Source organism: Pinus tabuliformis, chromosome 7 (assembly GCF_031772625.1).
Source record: "Pinus tabuliformis cultivar Carrire ecotype Pingquan chromosome 7, CPIR1, whole genome shotgun sequence".
NCBI lineage: Eukaryota > Viridiplantae > Streptophyta > Pinopsida > Pinales > Pinaceae > Pinus > Pinus tabuliformis.
Genome location: NC_142293.1, coordinates 1,606,066,852 through 1,606,084,614, shown reverse-complemented (window position 1 = coordinate 1,606,084,614; position 17,763 = coordinate 1,606,066,852). Strand labels below are relative to the sequence as shown.

Below are 17,763 nucleotides of genomic sequence, written 5' to 3'. Positions count from 1 at the left end.
AGAATTGGCTAAGTGCCCGGCATGACTCATTGACAGATTGGAGGAGGGCACACACTTGAGGTATGATGATGCATTGGTGGACTTCTCATGGTCGAGACCAAGAGCAAGTCTTGGTGGAACCTTCAGTGGGGGAGTTATGATGGAAGGGACTTGTGATGATGATGATATGGTTAGGTGACCGAGTTCACTAGACCGAGGATTACAGACTTGGATGGGGATGACCGATTGTTGTGATGAGTCTACTTGGTTGGACTACATGGGCAACTTAGTCATGGACATCAAGTTGGAGGCATGGAGCATGGCAGTCTTATGCAGGGACATTATGCAGGAGCACTTGTAGAGATGTCACTTATGGGAATCCAAATAGGAGTGTCGAGGCAGGGATGTTGTGCAGGTAGATTTGCTAGTGTGACATGGAGATGTTTTACTTATAAGCTGGTGGGGATGTTGTGCACTTTTGTACAACAAGGCCATGGAATTGGATGGAATTTTAAGCAGACTATGGAGCATTCCTACTACATGGAGAGCTGAGGCATCTTGTAGAGACCTTTGGGCTGAGACTTGTATGCTTGCTGAGATGTTAGTTGGAGATAACTCATCGAGCTCATGATGACATGAGGTTGTGACTTTCAGGGAGACTTCATATATGGTGGACTTGGAGGATCTGATGCATTGAGGAGTTGAGGTCGGAGACTTTGATGGAGAATTGGATGCATACTTCCTAGTACATGTATGGGTGTCGCATGGAATAGTGACTTGATGTGGAGGATCGATATGAGACACTTTGGAGTGATGGAGTTACAACGATGACGATGCCTTGGTGGCAACACTTGGGCATGGGTTGAGCTGAGACTTAACCACTTTTGACACATGGGAGCTGATTGATCTATGATCATGGGTAGCACATGGATAGATGAGACAAGTATATACTTGTTTCTATGGCAGACTTGAGGGATGGCACATTATAGATATTATGGAGGTTGCTTCGTGGACCTGGATGTAGCACATCGAGAGTCTGGTTGATGAGATGATCTCTTCACTTTGAGGAGATGGATGTTTTGCAGATAGGTGATGATGTTGGGGTAGATGTGGCTGATTTCATGCAACACCTTAGTACCAAACATCATGGACAACATGTTGCAGATGAGATGAGGACTACTTCATGAACCTGAGCATGGATTACACTTATATGGAGATGGATTCTTGATCGAGTTGAGGATGTGACAGGATGTTCTGAGAAACGACTGATGGTGACATGAGAATGTGCATTCTCATGGTTTGAGCGTGACAGTTGGACTGATCACTCGACTAGTTCAATCATGAGGAAGCTCAATGTGGAGAGATGTGTTAGCATTGTGTTGGAGTATCATGGCAGCAGTTCACTCGAGGATGACACATGATGAGGTTGACACGATATGTTGCAGGGAGCATGTAGCTTGAGATGGAAGGGCTAGCCTTCCACAATGGAGAGCAGCATGTGGAGATTGCGACGAGATGGTTGATGGTCATGGATTGAGATGATTTCCGATGTATGACATACCGATGTGGTGAATACCTTGGTATGGTGAGCTTGGTGACAGATGGTTGCAGGGATGAGACATGATGGAAATGGTAGTTCTACATATGTTACAGGGATGTTTGCAGTATGTGGAAGAGTTGATATCATGGATAAGACTGTTTGAATATGAAAATATTGATAATAGGATGGTTACAAAGGTGGCATGATTGTCGAGGACAACAATGATTTCATCACCGCCGAGATGAAGTGCGACTTGGTTGAGCACACAAGTTGGACAAAATGACAGATCGGTCACTTATCCACGCGTACAAGTGAGGAGCAAGTCACATATTTATAAAGGATGGACAAGGGTGTTCAATCTTGACAAGCCGACGATGAAGGATTGTTGATTGGGGCATTGGTCGATGGGCTGACCAACCAAAGGAACAAACAAAGGTGCCGGTTGGAGATAAACAAAGGTCAACCAAGGGGTGGCATGACCACACAATCAAGCATATATATTATATGCGATGTTAGTTCATTTAGCACCAACGAATTCGAACATCACAACTCGAGCAAGGAGAAGTGCAAGATAAAGGTGAAGCCATAGTAAGGTAAGGCACAACTCTTATGCGCCCATCCTTGGGCAAGGCCACACAAAGATAATGCACAGGACTGGGTTCTTGGCTGAGGGCACGGGTGAAGGCGCCCGTCGTTCGGATAAGGAGTGCGGGCGGCAACTCGGGTGAGTCACCCGCCCGACGTGCAAAGCGAAATGTGTGGTGGTGAACGGGGACTCGGGTGAGGTCACCCGCCCGCCGTGTGAAGGTGTGAAGGGTGACTTGGGTAGGTCGCCCGGCCCGTCGAAGCAAAGTTCGGTTGAGGAGTTGATTGGCAGCTCATGTGAGGGCTTGCCCGCCCAACTCGGGCAAGGAACTTTGGTTGGCACATGAAGGTGTGGCAAGTTGTAAATTTGGCTAAGTATGAAACTTCGTGTTTCCAAGTATACTTGTAAAGCTTTGTATAATTGTATTCGCGTAGGCTCATTGTTCAAGGAGTTGCCCCTCCCTTTATATTGTGCAATTGCATTCTTTTGTATAATTGCCGATAATAATGAATATGTATAGGTGTTCATTGGTATAAAGGAAACATAATAATTACTTGGTTGAGAAACACAAACTAAGTAGGACAAGTGGTTCGACGTAGTCCATAAACATAAGTATTGGTGAGAAAAAAGTGTTCGGTGGTGTCGCACTTCGCCAAGTACGGTTGAAAAACTACCATAGGCCTGGGGACGTGACACTATGAGAGGTGGATGTGAGGAGGGGAAGAGTGAATGCATACCTCCATCCCCAAGTTTAAAAAGTATATTAAGTATTAGAATGTGAAATTATATCACAATTATAATGTTAAACTTGTATCTTATCATGATGAAAGTCTTTACATAAATATGTAAATGAAAACCCTAATTCTGCACTTGATTTAAAAAGTTAAAAATGAAATTATACCTACAAAGTAAGCACTAGTTTCATTGTAAACACTAACTTCATTGTTCTTCTTCTATATATTAGAAATAATATAAATTCATTTCTAACTACAATAAAATAATAAATTCATTTCTAATACAATAAATAGTAAATAAAATATTTATAAAAAAGGTTTTCGATACATCTTAGAACTGACGATCATTTATAAATCATTTATAAATCAATCAAATTATAAAATAATTTATTTAAAATTCTACCCTGCAAGACTAAAAGATACAAAATAACTCACTCAAAATTAATTAATTAACCATATAATTATAATTATATTGGAATGATTCTTTGTTTTCATTTTCTATGAACATGTAACATCAAACTGTCATAAATCTCTACACTGTCATCTTAATATTTGACCCAACAACATTAGAATAAATAATTCTATGTAAATGCCTATGATCAAAGTAATATTTGACCAGGGACCTCTCTGAAGGTAATCAGAGTAATATTTGACCAGGCACCTCTCTAAAGGTATCTATGTACTTTAGTTTAACACCGCCAACTTATCTGTATGCCAGCTGAATTTCAAGTGATGTTTGGTCTCGAGCTAGCTCTAAAAAAGATAAATAAAATAATTTGATGTTTGTCGTCGCGATCACCTCATCACTCCTATCATCTTTGAAACGTTTGGCCGACCATAAAAAGCTATGTCGTGTTTTTCCGTGTAAAATTAAAAGGACATTAACAGGTGTGTTTAAAAAGGTGGTGAAATGAATAATTTTTAAATTAAATTTGTTATTTTTTTATTTGAAACTAAAAATTTGTTTAATTATTTTCATATTATCAGGTGATGATGTATTAGAAGAAGAATATTTTTTGAATCAAATACTGTTTATTTATTTTTGTAAAAAACAAATTTTTTTAAGCCTAATTCCAATATAGATTAGGCTAAGGCATAACCATATTATAAATCAATAATTACTTTACTATTTTTACATATTATCTATTCAATATTATTTTTTAGAATGATGTATTAGAAGAAAAATATTCTTTTTAAATCAAATATTGTTCACTCATTTATGTAAAAATCAAAGTTCTTTAAACCCAATTCCAATATAAACTAAACTAAGGCATAATAATCTAATAGGTCAGTACTAACTTTTACATATTACCTATTCAATACCAACTAAACTAAGGCATAATAATCTAATAGGTCAATACTAACTTTTACATGTTACCTATTCAATACCAGACAAATGTAATATTAATTAAGTAAAGAATAGACCAGATGTAATGTTAATTAAGTAAAAAGGACACAAAACGTAATATTCTTGAGAATAGACAAGAGGTAAAGAAAAGTAGACCACCATTTAGTGCTTAATACTTGTTTCCAAAATCTGATATCATCTTGTATTGAAAATTGAAATGGACTGTATTGAAAATTGAAATGAAGTTGCAGATTTTATTTTATGTTTTCATATTTTTTTTTTAAAATCTTGAAACAGATATGAATGTTTGAAAGTTTGCAGCACGAGCCTGTCGCAATGCCCTAGAATGACGTTCGAAGATTAGTGATCCATATGCGTCGATGTTTGACGAGCAAATTGAAAGGTCCACCAATCTTAAATTATCTCAAGGCGATGCCTGCGTTTGTGATTTAGGTTATTCTATGGGAAAGGTGTTGTCAAATTTTTGAGAGGACGTTTCAGTCAAGGTTAACGTGATCAACAATCAACTTTTGACGATTGATCAAGCTGTCTCGTCTTCTTAATCTTGAAGTATCAGATTGCATAATGATTTACGTTTCTTAAATTTCAAATATCAGATTGCATAATTCTTTATACCAATTCATGTGTGAATATCAAAGTCTTTACGGACACACTCCCGTTGGCTTATTGGGAAAACCAACAAAAACTTCAATGTCTCATGTGACATTCTCTTGTCGGTACTATTCATAAAACCTACGTAGGACAAATAAAAAGCATTTCTTAATAAGAGTCGTTCACATGTTAGATAAAATATCTAACAAAATACAAAAGAGGACATATCGTAAATTTATTCAGTCAAAGTTGGAATTTTTGTAGAAAGCCAACAAAATACAAAAATAGAAAATATTTTTTAATAATATTCATTCACATCTTACATACAATATCTACAAAATACAAAAGAGTAATACATCTTCAAAATTTATTTAACCAAGTATGAAATTGTAAATAGAATATCTACAAAATACAAAAGAGTAACACATCTTTAAAAGTTATTTAATTATTAAATATGAAATCGCTAAGTGGGAAAGATAGATTCCCACAACTACCACTTTTACTTTTTAAATTTTTAATTTAGGTGGGGTGGGAAAGGTAGATTCTTACCATTTCCATTCTTATTCTTATAATTTTTATAATTTTTAGTTTAGGTTTCTTAGGTTAAATTAATAGTAATTTTTTTGTAAGCTTGGTACTTATTTTTTCTATTGATATTTCATGAAAATAAGTATGTCTTCAACAAAAATTGCAGGCAGCCTCAACCTGCCCGTAGGAAATCAGGTTTGTTGGCTACCTGTCTGCATCGAACGTTGTTCAGAATTTAAAAAGAGCTTTCCTTACCATCTAAGCTATGTTGACAGCTTTATCTACTATATAATTCTGAATAAAACAGTAAATACTAACCGTCATATAGACAAAATTCTACTGAAAGGGTAGCTTCAATCATCTAATGAGTCCACTAACGCTGGCACTTCAACTCGAGATTTCACTTCTCTTCATATCCTAAAGGTTCTGTTCAATCCTGTTCACCGTGAGATTGTTGTAATACAGTTGCAATTGGACAGATTGGATCTCCCTTTGCAAATCCTTCATGCTTGGCTCAATTGGTCTACCTTCCTCTGGTTCTTCTCTTTCCTTATAGGTTGTCAGAGTGGGCCAGGATGTTTTTCATGACCCAGTACTGTTGAATTGTTTACCATAATAGTGTTTGCCATCCTTTGGTATTCTCGGGGTCTTTAACCATTGTTTCCCAATCTTCTACCTCGATCTCTTGATCTGCTATGTTATTGTTTAGCTCTCTTTCCCATTCAAATATTACTTCTTTCACCTTTAGCAGTGTTCCTACAATGTATGCATTAATCAAGTTCTACATACTCTCCTTCCCAGTTTTCCTGCCTCTTTTACTCAGTCTTCTGCTGGAAGTCAGTTCCAATCCTTTCATCTTTTTTCCGGCCTTTCCCATTCCTCTATTTACTTTCTTTCCCGATTGGTTACCTTCCTTTGCCATATTAAACTCCTTCCGGCTTTCTTCCCCCTTTTCCGAGCGGCGCACCTGTTCTTGGGTTGGAGCACGAATTGAGTTCCGAGACTCCAAAATTTTGTGCACTCTACTTGTTATATTACACAAAACAGAAACTAGGAAAATAACCTTGTAAGTTAACATCATTTTAAACAGGGTAACCTCAAGCTTCCCCCCTTCCGAGTGGGGCTTCTCTGGCACGAGCTTTTTTCAGTCACTCCCTCCCTGTAGAACTATGATAACCTCCATTAACAATTGAATTCCCCCCTCCTTCCTCACAGAATTGTAGACTAATGACGTCCTCATATTTTCCGTGATTTCTTGTTGGATTTTGAAGAGCCCAGTTACCCAGTGCCCACGAGGCTTCTCTACTTCTCCACCCGACTATAATTGTAGCCCTACCCTGTGTATCGCCACCCCAGCGGCCAAGGGAATACTTCTCAGGATGGATGGATGTAATTGCAACCCTACCATGGGTCTCGACAAAGGAGTTGAACAAGAATTTTCTCAGAGCTATATTCCTACCCTGATTGCAACCTGAATTACTACCTCTGTTCTCGCGGCCCTTATCAAGGTCTAGGCTCAGCTCAGGATGGAGGATTATCACCCTTGTCACCAAATCAAAGAACGCTTCTAACCCAACGCACTTAACTAGGACACCTTCCTTCCCAAGCCACATTCTCAACCAAAGCAGCTTGATAGGTTTGTTCCTACCTCCATTGTGGAAACCCCAAAGGATGTCCCAGCAGGCCACAATACCCCGAGACCTATCTACCCCGAGACGAAGACCGGGGTTCCCAAACGCCCTTCCCTAGTTGACAATCCTGACAAATTCTCTCCACGATAACGAACGAGAACCCCAAGAGAAACAGAAGGTCTTCACAGTTGTCACATCCGGGGGTATGATTTTCATTAACCAACATTCATCTTCTAAAAACATGTTTGCCAAGCAGTCTCAAGTGAGAGCTGAGAGGACATACCAATTCTTGCAGATGAAAACTGATCACACCCGACGTCTTCCAGGTCTCCACTTCCACCACCTTCACTTGAACGTCCTATCTTATCTCTCTACGTGCAAATGCCTCTTAGGCTAACTATCTTCCCTTTTTGTTTTCCTAGCCACCTGCCCCACCTACCGCCCAAAGGACTCACCATGTGCCTTCGTCCTCCATCCACCACCCTTTCTCCCGCACGATTTTCTTGGAATGGGGTTTCCCTAACATCTCCATTATTTCCCTTCATTAATCCTCTCCTACCGTCGGCTACTCCTACCACGAGTTTACTCCATCTACATTGCCACTTGCTAGCTGCCATTGCCTTCCTCCCACTGGCACACTTGACATTTGGCCTTCTTCTCTCCCCTCTGCCCTCATCCCCATCTGTCTTTTCCCTGTACTGTCTTCTGCCCCATTGCCCTTTACCTTCTCTCGTGGCCTCATGCTGACCTCTTCTCCCTCTGCCCTCCGAGCCAGCTGGGTGATTGATCCCCCTCGGCCCACGATTTCCTAAGGCCTACCTCTCCTTCATTTACTTCATCATGCGTTTCACACCCCGATCAAAGGTAAACCAATAATAATTTAAAAATAAGTCGATTCATCATTAATTTAAATATACTCATTCATTAATTCTTCCGCACATATATATATATATATATATATATAATAAATTTAATAATATAAAAAAAAATTTCACAAATTTCCTCGCTAATTTAAATATATTCATTTATTAATTCTTCTCCTACATATATTTAATTTTAATTTTTAACAATATAGAACTAATTTTCACAAACTTCGACTTATTTAAACATAGAAGATATCCTATCTCTTTTGGCTAACATCAACTTTGTCACTCTGGTTTTTTCTCTTTTAACAATATTTTGGTTAAATGGTTTTCTTTATTAGCAACGTTTTAGTTAAACTTTATTAGCAACGTTTTAGTTAAATAGGTTTTTGTGGTATAATATTAATCGATATAAATTTATTTTTATTTTAAATATATTATTAATGCCAGATATTTTATATATATAAAATATAGTGTTAATTTAAAATATGTTATGTATAATTTAATGCAAGATATATTATATATAAAAAATATAGTGTAAATTTGAAATATATTATATATAATTTAATACGAGATATATTATATAAAAAAATATAGTGCTAGTTTGAAATATATTATGTATAATATTTTTGAATTACAATTTTCTTTAGGAAAATAATTTTAAAAATTTATTTTATTGAAATTAATTAAATTTGTATTAATTATATATAATATATAAAATATTCAATTTCATATTGAATATAAAATAAATTATATCTCTCAAAAACTAAGTATACACTATTAATTTTAAATATTATTAAAATGTTTTAATTGTAGGAAAACGTTTGAGTGAGGATATTGATTTTCTCTATTTATTTGATAAATACTCTGAATTGAAAAGGATAGATGAAAAATTAGAAGATGTGGAATCACCTTTTTCTCTTAAATTTCTTCCTTTCATTTGATCTTTACTCTTTGTGGCTTTGATTTGTGGCCTTTCTCTTTTGTTTTCTATTTTCTTTTTCTTAATGTGGTTTTTTTTTTTTTTTAATTTTTGAAATTTTTAGATTCTCTTTTCAATTTTTTGAATATTAATTGTTAAATAATAGTAGTGCTTTTATTCTTTATCTAATAAAATCCTCTTCTTTATCAATCTTGTTACTGATATAATAATGCTTTTAATCTTGTTACTGATATAATAATGCTTTTATTATTTTGTTTAATAAAATCATCTTCTTTACCAATCTTGTTTTCTATATATATATATATATATATATATATATATAAAAGGTTACACATGTTGATTTTTATATCTAAATTAATAGTTTCTCATCTAATAATATTTTTTTCCTTTTTTTTCTTTTTAAGTTATTACTAAGTTTACAAATATTAATTTTTACTCATTCACATATAAAACTATCTTTTTATTTTTACAAATATTCATATATATTTAAATTTTTACTATAATGTTTATCTTAGTCCCTTTAGCTATAAGTTATTTTCTTTTAATTTTTCTATATTTTTCTATATTTTTTCTTTATATATATATATATATATATATATATATATATATATATATATATATATATATACTTTTCTCACTATTTTTAATATTAAAATATTTTCTTCTTGACCCTTGTTTTCTATTTCATTTTTTTTATTCTTTATTTTATTATATTATTTGGTATTTAATTTTTGTATTCTCCATATTTATTATTTAATTAATGCTCTATTTCTTTTTTATTGATTTTCTCTTTATTTATATTTTCTAATTATATTAATTATTTTATTTCTTGTTCTTATAAGTTATATTTAAATGTTAAATTAAATTATTTTTATTCATTTTGAATTATTATCATTAATTTTTGGATTGTTTGAATTTCTCCTCTATATTATATATCTTCATTGTTAGATTAGACTCTTAATCTTAGTGTTGAGGATGAACCACGGTTGATGTTGAGAAAAAATTATAAATGTGGTTTTATCAAAAGAAATTTCTCATAGGAAAATAATTATTTATAACTAATATATAAAAGTAGATATATAAATAAATCTAAAATATTTTTTATTATTAATTTTTTTTTAATCATTATGTGTCAACTTCATGTTAAATACTCAAATAATTACACCTCCCTTTCATTTTTGTAGGCACAAAAGTATTAATCAATCTATTGTACATGTTTCTCGAAGGCAATTCTTGGTTGTGAAAACGCACCGAGAAACCAACTCGACCAGTCTTTAGGTTCAAGTTGACCCTTGAACTAGAGGGGGCTCCCTCAAGTGTTACAAGGCTTTTTTTAATGCTATTCAATGTCACTGGACATCAGCCTTTGAATCACAATAGCCAAATATATTATTTGTTGTAGGTAGTTACTTATGAGTATCTAATCTCTGCTCATAAATAAAGCCCTCTCTTCTTGAAACTTGATCAAAGTGCCAACGTCTAATTCCGACAGAAAACATAGCTTCAAAAGTTTGGTGGAGGAAAATAAGAGAAATCAAATAATTAAGTAATCATATTGAATACTTAATCAATCAAATATGTCAAATATGTAGATGCATGTAGAAGACTTTTACAAACAAACAAATATATATTCGAGAGATGACATAAGGTGACAATGAAATATGCAGAGGAGCTTATTTCAAACAAAATGTTCAATAATCTAATCTCCCTAATGATAATAAGTTTGCAGTGGGCTGGAAGGGAGGTCGATTCTCTAACCTACCCTTGCCCTAGCTCCTATGTTACCCTGAACATATGCAAAAATAAAGTATGAAAGCACTGGAAAAACATATAGAGGAAAAACAATATTTTTCATGAAATAGAGCTAGAATACTTTAATTAATTCTTGGAATAAAAGTATTTACAAAAACGGCAAGGTTCTAGTATCAAAAGTAAACCTTTGTTTATTACAATTGATGAAATATATAGAATAAACTTCTTCTAAATTGTTACAATATTTCTGGAATAAAATCCTAAAAAATATACTAAAAATTAAAAAGGATCTCTCGATAGCCTTCCAGAAACTTGGAACTGTTTGTAACTATTGTGGTTTGATATATGGAAATTAGTTGAATGAGTACTGAATCTCCTCGTTTGAATCTTGAACTACTAATTTTTCCTTTGCCAAAAATAGTGAATGAAATCTCATGTTAATCCCTTCAAAACTGGAGTTGTTATCTGTATTCCCTTTGACATTGATTTTCTACCACTTTTCTAATGTGTGCACAAGTTATCTCCTTCAAATTTATATCATTATGTGTTGTATTCGATTTGAAAATAAGAATGTTCTTATGATAATTAATAGAAAAACAAACTACTACTCCAAGAGAGGGTAAAGAATGTGCCTCTGTCGACTTCAAGTTAAAGAAGTTTGACTATAGTTTTCATAAGAGGTTAACAATCATATCGAATTTTAACGTTTGAAAATTGAAGACTTTATGTTGTATTGTTGTTGATTATACACTACAACATTTTTTCCTGTGATATTCATAAATACTTGTTCCACCTTGAAACTAATCACCCATAATTACTATCAAGGGAAATGAAATGATCCACATCATTATTTTTCGTACTATGACCACCAAATGCTACTACATTTTCCATCCCTATGCAACCAAGCTTGTGCCCAAAATAAGTATTCTCAGGATGAAAGATGAAAACAAACGTTGATTCCCCTCGTTCAAAATACAATCAATTTAAATAAGATGTCAATCATTCCTTGAATACAAAATTGTAACATAGTAAAAATGTTCATGGGTTATCACAATGCTACAGAGTATCAAGTTGAATAGGCAATGATTTGTTCTTACCAACTGTAAAATTCATGTTAAAAGAGAATCCCGAAACATCTTTTCTATTTTCCAACTCCCTCTTCAATTCCCTAGATGATGCCAAATTAGGGGTGAGATAATGGCTTGATCTTTCTGTAGAATATTCCAAACTTACAAATAACAATCTTGATAGAGTGTTGCATTTATCAGTCTCACAAAGGAGTGATTTTGCTAGAATGTGAGGGTTATTTAATGAAGTATTATCTGTATCAAAATTCAAAGGTAAGATATTTGAAATAATTTTGTTTTCTCCACCATCTCAGTCATTCATATCTACTTGAAATATATATCTTCATTAGTGAGTATGCAAGTACTGCCTCAAACTTTTGCAAGAAGTAGGGTAGGATTGATAACATATTCAAAATGGTACAACTCTCCTCCATCAAGGAAACAATTAAGGCACAAAAAAATTACTCCATTTTTTACTTTTTGATAGTAGCATATCTCCCATGCACGAGTAATGTTATAACGCCTTGTGCTTAATGAAATTAAACCAATAAAAGTGTTAGTTTCCACCTTTTCATCACTTCCTTGAGCAAAGTGAATGGCTGTATTGTCTTCAATATACATTCCTATAATAAAACCATGATAGCAATATAGCCACCCATTGCATTGTCTAGAAAAATTAGTCTCTATGGTGTCAGGTTGGATCCATGAGCAGATTTGCAAGGGGGTAGATAGCTGTAAGTGGTTTTTTACTAGGGGTGTCCCACAATTCACAGAAGTATGCCATGTCTAACATAGTGGTTTTGGGAAAATGACTATTGCAGACCCCCCTCCCTGTTAAATGTCAGAAAGCATGAGTTTTGCAATTGAATCATGGTGGTTTATTTTGAAGAGCCAATGTCATCTGTTGAAAATTGGTAGCATTTTAATTATTTTGAAACCCTAGTTCATATCTACTAAAGGTGCTCTGTACTGGAGGATATTTCACTTCAATAGAGTATTGCCCATCGAATGGTCGAGCCATAGATTTCTTCCTATTAAAAAGAAGAACTTCTTCAACTTCCTCTATGCAATAGTGCCCAAGCATTTTCTTCACATAAAGTAGATAATAAAATTGAAATATTTAAATCGATTCCTTTCCAGCTTTAATAAAAAATCACGCTTCTGCCGAAATTATAAGAAACCTAGCAGTAAACAATACACTTGGTGATTATGATTAGCATTGTCCACCTCTGCATATTTGAAGAATTATTAATTTGACATTTGTGCGCCCCTTTTATTTATCCACATTATGTATTATTTCAACATCTGAAGAACATCATATGATCAATCAACTTCTCCTTTAGCATATTAGGAATTCACTTCATAATGAAACATGCAGGTGCCTCTGTGTTATTTAATTAGTGTTGGCTTAAATAATTTTTAAAAAATTAACTTTTATATACTTTGGCATTGTTATATTTTACTTTCCATTATGGGAAATCATCCTACATTTGTAACATAAATACCTTCATTCATCTTTATATATTAGTAATTACACCAACATGACCGATGCATTATACACCATTATAAACTCCTCACAGATCTTCACATGATTTGGCACTTTTGTTGAAAGCTAAGATTGGCTTGCAACTTGACTGTCTGCAAAATGAGAGGGTGTAAAATGAATGGGCCAAGTTTTCGTGGCAGGTAGGTAATGGGATGCCTTCATTGGCATTATCACATTATTTGTCGTAGTCATATTTTTTCTTCTCATCAGGGATTCTATTATTCATAATATTTTCAAGCCTGACCTAACCATACCACTAGTGGAGAGTGTGAAAAGGGCAGAAGAAAAAAAAGAATCCCTTGCAGGATCTAAGGCAGAGAATACCTAATTTTTGAATGAAATTCTATTTGGTAAAATGTTGGGCAAATGATAAACTATAACAGAACTCTAACGAGGAGGGATTCATAATAGAATCGTTGGATTGGAAATTACATCAATCACTCGATGACCATTAAATGGAACCCATTGGTATTCATTAAGTTAACTACCATAAATTATCCCACATCGATTTAGCAAAGGTTCCATTGGTATTTATATGCACCAAGCCCTTCATTCTATTCCGTTGGACACCTAATCCTCAATGGGTTAGTGTGGAAGCCGAATAGACAAAAGGAGTCCAAGACACCTTGGGATGTGGAACCCAATAGTCAAATCATGTACTATAAATATATATCTCTTGTTAATAAAAATATACTCTCATTTTTTTCCTTTTGATTCTCTTGCTTCCCATGTGTGTTTAACATGGTATCAGAGCGGACGATCTCCTACCCTACTCAAATTTGATCCATTTCTTTTGTGGCCTCTATGTGCATATCAGTTATGACATTTATGTTCAATGTCCATAGCATTCCATTAATTCACTGACAGTCAAAAATTTGATGCTTCTACTCTGTCAATTCGTTGATTATCTCTCTATTGTGCCTAATCGAAATTCATGCACATCTACTATAACGTATTCTGCTTCCACTACCTTTGACTGTTTCTCTGTCAAGTCTGTGCCTTCTGTGGCAGTGTCATATATGAGTTTTTCTGTCAAGACTGCACCCTTTGACATATGCGTTTTTAAGTAAACGTTGAATGCTGGTATATTGAACACTGGTATTGAACACTAGTAAGGTGATAGACAGAATTGAAGCTGACCTCGAAGCGACCGGCTTTCCAAGGTTGAACTCTCTTCTGACTGTCACCTAGCAAAGAAGACCATGCAATTTGGCATATCCAGAAACCTGAATGGCATGCTTAGCTTTCTCTGGACATTACAGACCTTTATATCAGGTATTTAAAGAGTGGACATGGAAATATTGAGAGATATATTTAAAGAGAGTTCAGTTATGCATTGAGTAGGGAAGATCTTGAAAATGCTATCCTAGGTGGACCATAAAGTACGCATTTTTAGAGAATGTTCTACTCATGTAAATATCGTTATGGCATACATCTCCTCATTCGATTTAGTTGACCTTAATTTCATGTTTATTCTCTGTTAAGTGAAGGAAGTTCAAAGAGCCTACCTCCAACATGTGAAATGCCTTTTTCTACCAACCTCGGGGACGTTTCTGCTCTTCAAATACCATAAAATCTAGAACTTCAATGTCACAAATTTTATTATATTTGTAAACATAGGTAGAGCACATTCCTTTGCTCCAACCATTAAGAATGTTGTCACTTTAACGTGGAAAATCAGATGTGCCCCCCGATTTATGGCATGATCTGAATTATCATTTCCAGAGCCAACGGACCAATCTCTTCTTGAACTTTCTAATGATTCTGGATACCTTGTATTTGTATTGCCAGAAATTACAACCCATCTATTTCCATCAATTATTGATTTAATGCGTGCTCTAACTACATCCATGGAAAGACCTACAATAGTGATATGGCCCATCTTATGTTGCTTTCTCATTTCTGGCTTCTCATATCAGTGAATGTGTAAATCATTGCCATCATTTGCTGGGCAGTGGTAAAATACCATTAGCTACTTGTCAAGAAAACACTATACATTCACTATGGAAAAAGGAAGATGAGTACCCAAATATTTGGAGCTTATGCTTTTGAAGAGTGCCTTGCTGGAATATCTTATTTGTATGGATGATATATCAGAGCCTCCTTACTGAAGATAATCCCAGAATGTGTTCACAGTCTTCAAGAGCTGTGCCAGATGGTCCATTGGAACGTTGCCCCTATTCGTTGTCATGGTGATTTGTAAATTCAAACCCTGTGTTTATTTGAGCACTAGTAGTTCTTGCTCGTGGTATCAAATCGCTGCTAGCATCTACAACATCATTGTGTAAATTTTGAACATGTATTTCAGTGAAGAGTGAAGAAGTTTGTGGTTGCTACACTTGTTATTAGTATTATTTATACTTGCTGGGTCTAAAGTTGATATTAAATTAATATTTTGAAGTTCTTCCACAAGTATTTGTTCCAGCATATTATGTATTTACATAAGCCAGCAACAAGGAATGCACCTATATCATTTGATACACAAATTGTTTGTTAAAATACTACAGTGGACCAAACCATACAAACTTAGGACTCTTTGTGTTGTTCTCTTAGTTATTCCGGTTGGGTTTCTTACAGTGGACTATTGTTTTCTTTGAAGAAAGTGGCTAGATCAGAGAATATTTGTTCATACCCTAGTCAAAGCATTTATATATGAGCATTCAAGTACTGTTCATGACATGGTGCTATAGTTGTTGAAGTTTTGATAGCCACCATTTCTGCTTTGAAAGTGAAGGAGTATTTGAAGGATCCAAGCAAGTTTGTAGTTATTGTTTCCCCATTGTGGCATTGTATTTAAAACTCATTATAGTGCATTGATTCCTTGATTCCGCTGCTACATAAAGAGTTTGGTGCGCTTATTGTAATCTTTTATGGAGACAATTTTTGTCGGTTGTATTGTCAAAACATAATGTTGGTCATGAGTAAACTATTATTTTTTATGTAATGGATTGTAATTGGTGTTTTTTGGTTGCACACTGATAATTTGCTGACATTTATAAAGGATATTGCTGTGTACTGTGAGTGGGTATTACTTTTCTGCATTGAGTAGTTGTTGTGATCAGTTTTTAAGGTGTAAATCTGACATTGAAGAAAAAATGGCTAGAATCAATGAAGTATTAGAGTTCCTCAAAACTCTCATATTGTCTACTAATCATGATACATTAAAAGTCAGCAAAGTTTCTCTCACAAACATTCAGGTCTGTCTACGAAATGCACAAGAGAAAATTGATCTTTTGCAGCTCGAATCTCAGCTATAGGGAGAAGAACTAAAACAGAGGAGTCACTCTAAACATGTTTCTGTTCAAAACATTGAGACTGCAACCCATCAGAATCAAGTCAATAATGTTACAGTTGGTTCAAATTTAGTACCCAATAAAGAAGCAGTTGTACATGCAGATGCAGAAACTCAGTCTGCACTTCCCAAGCCCATCAGCATACCTTGGGAACAGCTTATCCACAACAAGCACAGAACTGGTCTTGGATATGACAAGGACTTGTCCTTTCATATTTTAGACTACTCAGAGCCCATTCAGTTTCAGAGTGCTCGATTCATTCATGACAGTTCACCTCCAGCTGTTATAGATTATGGTCCTCTTCCACAACAACAACAACAGATTGTGAAATCCCAACACTGTGACCGAGTTGGCCATTTGAAATATCACTGTTTTTATCTTCATTCATGTAAGAACTATCATAAAACCACCCATTCTTCACATAGATGCTTCAAAAACAAACATCCTACAAGAACAAAGATTTATCTTGGATGGATCGCTTCTTGGCAATGGGGATCAATAGCCAAGAAGATATTCCAATCACATGTTAGAACTTGTTCCACAGTATTGAATAGTCTTGCAGTTGCATTTTCTCCATCATCTCACCTTGTATCTGACAGGGGGGGAAATGATGGTCATCTGCAAGCTTCAAAGTCACATCAAGCGAGCTTGAGCCACAACTTACCACACCAGTTTCAGAGTTGTAGCCATAAACAAATATGCCCCTAAGCATGCCTTTAGTTGGTAATCTGGGACACTTCCTCTAGAAGAATACTTCAGCTTCTTTCCAGTTTTGGAAGAATTCCAGGAACAAAATTGAGAACACTTCCTCTAGCAAAAGACTTCATCTTCTTGCCAGTTTTGGAAGAGTTCCCGGAATTGCGTTAAGCATTCCAGAGTTTTTGGTCATCCTTAAACCATCATAAGTTGAGACTTCTCTTTTCAGGTTGAAGTTCTCCCTTTTATGCGGGGTGAGACCTCCCTTTATTGGTTGAAGTTTTCCCTCTTCAAAATAATAGGAGCACTTCCTCTAGTAGAAGACTTTAGCTTCTTGCTAGTTTTGGAAGAGTTCTGGGAACTGCACTAAGCGTTCCAGTGTTGGTGGTCATCCTTAAACCACCACCCTTTATACCAACATTTTAGAGAGCACATTCAGCCTAGTGTTGCCATGCATTTTTGCACATTTTGTATTACAACTCTCTTCTTGGACTCATACATAACCCTTTGGATTAAGGTGGGGAATGTTGGACACCTAATCCTCAATGGGTTAGTGTGGAAGTCAAATAGACAAAAGGAGTCCAAGAGACCTTGGGATGTGGAACCCAACGGTCAAATCATGTAATATAAATGTATATCTCTTGT

The 17,763-nt window shown here is 35.0% G+C and overlaps 1 long non-coding RNA gene across 1 annotated transcript in view; it reads left to right on the top strand.

Annotated features, from left to right (window-relative positions):
* LOC149254291 (uncharacterized) overlaps positions 1 to 17,763 on the top strand; it is a 58,015-nt gene that overhangs the window by 2,532 nt on the left and 37,720 nt on the right. The gene's annotated exons all lie outside the window — the stretch shown is intronic.